The sequence below is a fragment of the Myotis myotis genome, unplaced genomic scaffold, assembly GCF_014108235.1.
Source record: "Myotis myotis isolate mMyoMyo1 unplaced genomic scaffold, mMyoMyo1.p scaffold_m19_p_6, whole genome shotgun sequence".
Lineage (NCBI taxonomy): Eukaryota > Metazoa > Chordata > Mammalia > Chiroptera > Vespertilionidae > Myotis > Myotis myotis.
Window position 1 is genome coordinate 34,046,659 of NW_023416368.1, and position 7,561 is coordinate 34,054,219.

Below are 7,561 nucleotides of genomic sequence, written 5' to 3' on the forward strand. Positions count from 1 at the left end.
ACAGGACTAAATAACTTTATTACCCATATGTAAAGTATACTGGGACCTTTCTGAATAGCTAAGATTGAGTGGACAGACAGTAGAGTAGTTCAAATTTTTGTTCCCTTTCTGTAGACCATGGCTCTAGTCTTTAAACAAATAAAAATGTCCTGATAATCTTGAACTCATCTATAAATATAAAAGCCTAAGCAACCAAATGACTGAACGACTGGTCGCTGTGACGTGCACAGCCAACCTCCTGTGGTCCCTCTCCCAGACCAGCTGGCCTCAGCTGGCCCCGATCGCTGGCTAGGCTGAGGGACCCCACCCATGCACAAATTCGTGCACCAGGTCTCTAGTGTTTAATATCGATCTGACAGCTCATCCAAGAGTAGGCCATTTGTAGATACCGTGTACCCAAATGAATCATAGGCTTGGTATTAAGAGGCCCTTTAAGCTAGCTGCAGCACTCTTCCTACCCTTTCCCCTTTTTCTTGCTATATGCTATTTTTACTATGTCTACCAAGAGTTTTCCGCTCTCGCCCTAGCCAGTTTGGCTCAGTGGATAGAGCGTTGGCCTGCAGACTGAAGGGTCCTGGGTTCGATTCAGGTCAAGGGCACATGTCCAGGTTGTGGGCTTGAACCCCAGTAGGGGGCGTGCAGGAGGCAGCTGATCAGTGATTCTCATCATTGATGTTTCTATCTCCCTCGCCCTCTCTCTTTCTCTCTGAAATCAATAAACATATTTTTTTTTAAAAAAAAGAGTTTTCTGCTCTCGTCTTGTGCAAGAGTGGCCCTTTCCCATAGTAGCCAAACCTGTCTTCAAAGATATACCCACTCCTGCCTGTCCTCACTTCCCAGCTTTTCTAAACTAATACTGTGGCATGAAGTCATACTGTAAGGCTGAAGTCCTCCCTCTGCCTTTTAGTGCCTGCGTGGCCTGGATAAGTTGGAAACAGTAGTTAACCTGCAGTGTGGTGCTATTGGTAATTAAGACCTCTGTGAGAGTCATTTGACTTTTCAGTTTTTCATTGACTATGTCACTTTTGATAGAAAATGAAACCAAAGCCCTTATTATTTCTCCCTAACATTGTCATGGACTAAGGATGTAGCTCCTCCAATAGATTCTAATTTTAAATTGTAAAAGCAAGTTACTTCTTTTGAAGTGGTTATACAGGCAGATCTTGTTTTCTTGCATTTCACTTCATGGCACTTAATAGGTGTTTTACAAATTGAAGACAAGAGACTCTACTAACAAAAGGATTACGGTTTGCTTTATTGCAATACTCACTTATTGTGGTGCTCTGAAACCGAACTTGCAGTATCCTGAATTATGCCCATAGTTTATTTAGCTTGCCTTCATAAATCTACCTTTAGCAACACACAAAGGTAGGTATTGCTTTACAATTTTTATATTTTTCCAAAGATTCACAAAGACATCCCTTTAAGTTACAGATGCTTGAGTGACATTATAGTTGTGATTTGTTTATTCTACAACTGTTTGAACACACCAGCTGCTGGAACTAAGCAAGACCTATATTATAATTTGGTGGTCTGCTAGGACTGTGCTGAGCTTAGCTTGGAACTAGTTGGAGAAGGTAACAGTGAGTCACTATAGGCATGTGACTTAGGGTGGGCAGATATTCCAAAACTTAATTTACTTAAAAATTGGCCAATCCTGTAATTTGTTTTCTGGTCCAAGGGTAAATTAAAAATATTATTGGTAGGTTGTCTAGGTTCTTAATAGGGCAGTTTGAACAGGGGCTTTCACCAGGAAAGAGAACTGAGAGAAAAACAGATGCTCTGAGCACCCTTTACCGAATCCATGAACATCAGAATCTCACTCATCTTTCGGCCCTTAACTTTTGTTTGCCACCACTTCCATTTGAAGGTCTTTTTTATTTTTATTTTTCTGAAGCTCAGTATACATTCAAGTGGCGAGGACTCAAATGTTTTCCCTACTAAGTTGCTTGAGCTTTAAAAAGTTGATAATCTTCGATTATTTAGATTTGTGTGAAAACTGATTTCCAGCTAGGAAGGGGGAGAATAAGGGAGAATAATGCAAGTAAAAGCAAAGCATATGAAATGGTTGAATACCTAAAGTGTAGCTCCTGGCTTATCCTTTGTAGGAAGGGTGAGACATGGTTGCCTTCTTGGGAGCTTTTGGAATATAGTTAAGATGGTAAAGCATAAATACTGCTGGGAGAGAATGGGTAACTTTAATAAAAACGTTCCTGGACAGAAGATTAATTAGTAAAAGGGGCTAGGGGATTGGAAGGGTCTAGGAGATGTTTCATGAGGAAAATTTATTTAGTTTCAAAAGTGAAGCTGGTTTTGGTTGGGGGTGGAGGGATGCCAAGGTGAGGGAGGGAAAGCAGTGCTCAGTCTGGAACTGGCAGTAGAGGTTGGGTGTTAGTAGGTCTGCTGACGATTATTGGCTGGAAAGAAACATTAAAGCCAGATCGGTGACAGGATTTTTGTGACACTAGGAAGAGTGTTTATCAGACTCATGTTAGACATTGCTATTTTTTTTTAATATATTTTATTGATTTTTTACAGAGAGGAAAGGAGAGAGATAGAAACATCGATGAGAGAGAAACGATCAGCTGCCTCCTGTACATCCCCTACCGGGGATGTGTCCGCAACCCAGGTACATGCCCTTGACCAGAATTGAACCTGGGACCTTTCAGTCCACAGGCCAACGCTCTATCCACTGAGCCAAACCGGTTCCGGCTACATTGCTATTTTTGAATGTTAGAACTAAAACTTCTTAATTGCTGGACTAAAGTGTTCTGAATATTTAGGGTTTTTACAGCTAGACTCCTTATTTTACTCTTTTCAGAAATCACTATATTTTATCCCAGCTGGCATGGCTCGGTGGTGGAGCATCGACTTATGAACCAGGAGGTCACATTTGATTCCCGGTAGGGCACACGCCCAGGTTGTGGGCTCGATCCCCAGTGTGGGGTGTGCAGGAGGTAGCCGATCAGTGATTCTCTCATCATTGATGTTTCTCTCTTTCTCTTCTCCCTTCCTCTCTGAAATCAATAAAAAATATATTTTTAAAATCACTGTATCTTTAAAAAGAAGGAAGAATGAGTAAGAACTCAATGTATATATCAAGACAAAGAATGATGTAAGAAGTTTAGAACATCCTTGGTCCAAGATTGAGTCATTTGGACACCTAAACAGGATTTGGACACTTGGTCCTTCCTGTTGAGTTGTCAGTAGTTATGAGCATTGGTGGTGGTATAAAAGTGCTCTTTATTTGACAGATTTCCAATGTGGGACTTCGTGTGAGTGATAGTTTAATTCATGGCTAACTGCTAGCTTGCAGAATTTTGCACTTTTGGATAAAGCTGTTCTGTGTGAGGCATTTTGTGGATGAAGTATAGTTAGTTGCTCACAATATATGCTTCCATTTCTCTTGTTCTCATGACCTTCTGATACCACTGAACTTGATATTTTCAGGAAGTATTTAATGAGCACCTAACCTGCTATATACCAGTCTCTTCTTTCACTCTGAGGATCAGCCTATTTCATAAAAGTTTTTTCACTTTTAATACTTCCCACCTGTATGGTGCAAATTCATGTGCCCTTTCTGTGCTGACCATGCCATTTCACAACCTCAACTTTTTTTTTTTTTTTTTTTTTTGCTTCAAATGGTTTACAGGTATTCCTGTATGATTTACAGGAGGGGTAGGAATACAGAGCACTACACTCTCAGAAATTTATATTCAAGGGGTTTCCAGAGTGGCATTGGGGGTGGTGGTGAATAGACCGTAACTCCTCCATCTCCATATTTCTTTCCCCCACCCTTAACATTGACTATACAACATGTCTGAAGACTTCCGATTAAGGAATGAGAGAACACTTGAATGAAATAAACCCTGATTGATGGTCCAGAGCCTCTCGTGAACTTGAAATAAGTGTTAGCCTGAACTTCTAATTATCTCCCATATAATTCATGGCTATTGAAATATCCCTTACTTTTATTGCTAGTGATCTAACTCATGAGTATAGCCAGGGAGAGGATAATTCCTAACCCTAGGATAGAATTTGCCCTTTCCAATTAACTCTATGCCCAATCCCATACTATCTTTAACTACTTCAAAATTTCTCCTAACCTGAGCTAGCCTTTTATTCTACAGAACTGACTATGGGAATATCCCCATCTGTTCTTTTTAAAAACTTTCTGCTGTTTTGGATACATGAAATTAGGGCTCCTCTCAGACAACCATGTCCATTGTGGGCAAGTCTGGGATTATAATTTCCAGTGGCCTACTTTAAATAGAAGACCAATTAAAAATCTGTTAGCTGCTCCAGACATTGGAGAGCCCAGAAGCCTGAGTTAAAGAGTCCTGTAGTGATTTGAGATCTCAGAAAGAAAGTGATTGGAATAATTGGGATCGGGTGAGTTGACTCAAGAACCAGGATCTGCTTGCATAGCCAGTTTGGTCTCAAGGACCCATGGTGAACTATTGAAGTTCTGAAAAGACCTGAGAAAAACTTATGCTAAAACAGCCTTTCCAACCTCAAAAGCCAATTCAGTGTTTTTATGATACGAATTATTTTTTGGTCTCAAATCTACTTTGATATATAGGCCTGACAAATTCCTTCTGTGCTGTTTTTCTAGTGATGCACACAGTAATCAATTCCTTTTTTGGAACAAAGTAAAGAACTATTTCTCTTCCCTCCAGGTGTGGCCTTCCTGTCCAGGATTATTGTACAATGAATAGCTATGCTTCTGGGCCATTCAAGATAGTTAACAGCTCAGAAGATCCTAGCCCTGGGACTTCCTATAAAAGGGAGAAACACCTTCAAATTGGGAAATCCCTGCTAGTTTTGCCATGCTAAGCCATCACAATATCCTGAGCACAGTGGGAGCAGCTGCAACGGGAGAGGGCTCCAGATCTGTATTTCAAGCAAATATGCCAGTTGTGTGGGAACATGTACAGGATGTGTTAGGTTATTTTGTCTCAGGTCTCAGAAAACGGGGCTGGTTCTTGGCTGGCAGTAAGGTGGAACTGGTATGGTATTTGAAGTTGAATTGGACACTCTCAAGTCACCGTGAGACCTCATAGGAATGTGTGTGATCCAGGAGGGTTTGAATTTCCTCTTTGATGTCAGTTTTTTAAAAAGGCCGGCTTGATTTTAACAATGTTGCCAAAGCCCCCCTCTCTACCCTCACATACACAAAGAGTGCATTGTTCATGTACCCAGTGTACTCTAAATAAGACATCTAATCAGATGCAGCAACCTAGTCTTGCATAAGCCTTGGTTAGAATGTAGTTTTTTGAAACATCTAGGCCAGTAGCCAGAGTGGAATTCTTTAAATGGGACAGATGTCAAGAGAATGGCTGGTCTCCTCTAGCACCCTTCCAGAAACAACTCCAAGATTACAATTTCCAGTGGCCTACTTTAAATACACTACTCTGACACACAAAATCCAAAAAATATAACTCAGTGAAAATTACAATGCATGATGGTGGCCCAGTGGTTGGTTGACCTATTGAGGTGGCTTTATGACACCTTTTACATTCGTGATGGGTCTTAAAGTTAACATTGTACTTTAATGGAAGCTGCTGTGTAAAAAGTAGGTTGTAGAATTATCAAATTTCAGAGGTTTTATATAAAAATATGGAGATACCTCAAGCACCTTAATACAGTTTTTGGGAGGAAAGCGTTCTATTAATTTTTTTTGGAGTTTATACCAGTACATAAAGACTTATTTTCCTTGTAATAGGATATGTACTTATAGAGTGGTTAGTCTAATCTCAACTCTCAAAGAAAATGGAGCCTAGTGGTCTGTACATCTATTTCTAGTCGGATTGTCTTAGGGTTTGTGGATAGCCATTTCCAACATAGTCTCATGGGGGTGGGAGGCAGGCTGGCCTGTGCCTGCATTAATTTTTAGGTCAGAGGGTTGGTGGGTTCAGAGCAAGGCTTGGAATGGGAGCCACAGCATGAGCCGGGCAGGCCCAAGCCCCTTAAGGGGAGGTGAGAGTAATCCCCGGCTTCTATAGGTTGAGTCTTTAACATGTGTACCATAGTAGAGAAGAAACTCCAAGTTTCATGGCTATGAAGAAAAGAATTATCATCCTATTTCTGAAACAGCTTATTCCTCAGGGTCAAGCTTTGGGGGGGAGGGGAAAAAAACAACAGGAAAAAGTATCTTTATTCTCACGTTTTTCTATGATGATGCATTAACAATACAAAAATATTTTGAATACTACAATGGTCCTTTTTCCTCAAAACTTCCTGCAACACTACACTAGAATAGATGATCTTTGGAATCTGAGAAGCCAGTGGCTAAAGCAGGTATTAAAGGCATTTGTTGAAGGGTGTATGTGGGTACAGGGACAAGCCCTTTTTCTTTGGATTCAGGCTATGTACGGTGAGGAGGTAAAAAAACAAGTTAAATTAAAAAGATTTTTTTAAAGGCTCAGGGTTGAAGCTTGGCTCATAAATGGGTTAAATTAGGCTGTGGTGAAAACCCAGTGTCTATCCCTAAAGGTTTTCTGGGCTTATTGTTTTGGTTGTAATAGTCTTCATTCCCACAGAACCATAGGAAATCTGAAGCTGGCCTGGTTTCATGCTGAAAGATACTGGCAGTCACAAAAGGTTGGGTTTGCCCTCAACACTGCCCAAGGGGTGGATAAGCTGGAAATGGATCCATAACAAAGGCCCTCAGAATGGGGAGGGATGCACACTGGATTTGGGGCCATAACTTCTTTGAACTATTGACTACAGCCACTAGTAACAGGCCTTGGGGCTTTGATATCAGGGCTTCTTAGGCCTTTGATATCAGAGTTTCTCAGGAATCATTTCCAAGTAATTTGAAGTAGAGAGCCAGATTAAGGTAGTGTCAGGTTTTTCTGTTGCCTAGGGTATAGATTTAAACTAACTTGTTCATCCCATCCACTTATAAGCTCCTGAGAATTCGGCAGGATTTCTCTGGCCCAGTTTAAAAATGGTAGCTAGTTTTTTGTAAAACATGGCTTTTCCAGGCCTTCAAGAGAAAAGCACTGTCATTTTGAGCTTTGTGGTTGTGACCAGGCTTACATGTGTGATAAACCAACTCATTCTTGGTCCATGAAGTGTCTGGTATGGGGAGGGTGTGGCAGTGCAGGGGGAGTGAGGAGGCAGGGTAGAGAAAGCAGCTGAACTCAGGATAGTCCATCTATGATCTATAGCAGGAAAGGAAGGGAGGCAGGGGCATCTGGCTAACCAGACAGATGGTAAAAAGACGCAGGCTGCCACCGGCACAGGAGATGCCCTTAAATCAATTGACAACACAGATCTGATGCACCACTCGGAGCAGTTTGAATTGATGGCCCCAGGTTCAGGCAGAAGTTGTGCAGCCTCTGAAATCTCCAGCACCTGGACCCTAAGAAGAAGTTAACAGGGCCCCTGATCGGTTTCCACGTGCTTTGGGGCTCTGTTGCTGCTTCTCAAAGAGTGGGTCCCTGGAGGAGGCCAGGTGTCCTGTGCCTGCTAGGCTGCCTGCCTCCGAAATTCCTGTTGCTGTACCTGTGTACTCTGCAGGGCACTGCTGGGGGCCCGTGGGGGCCCAGGGAGC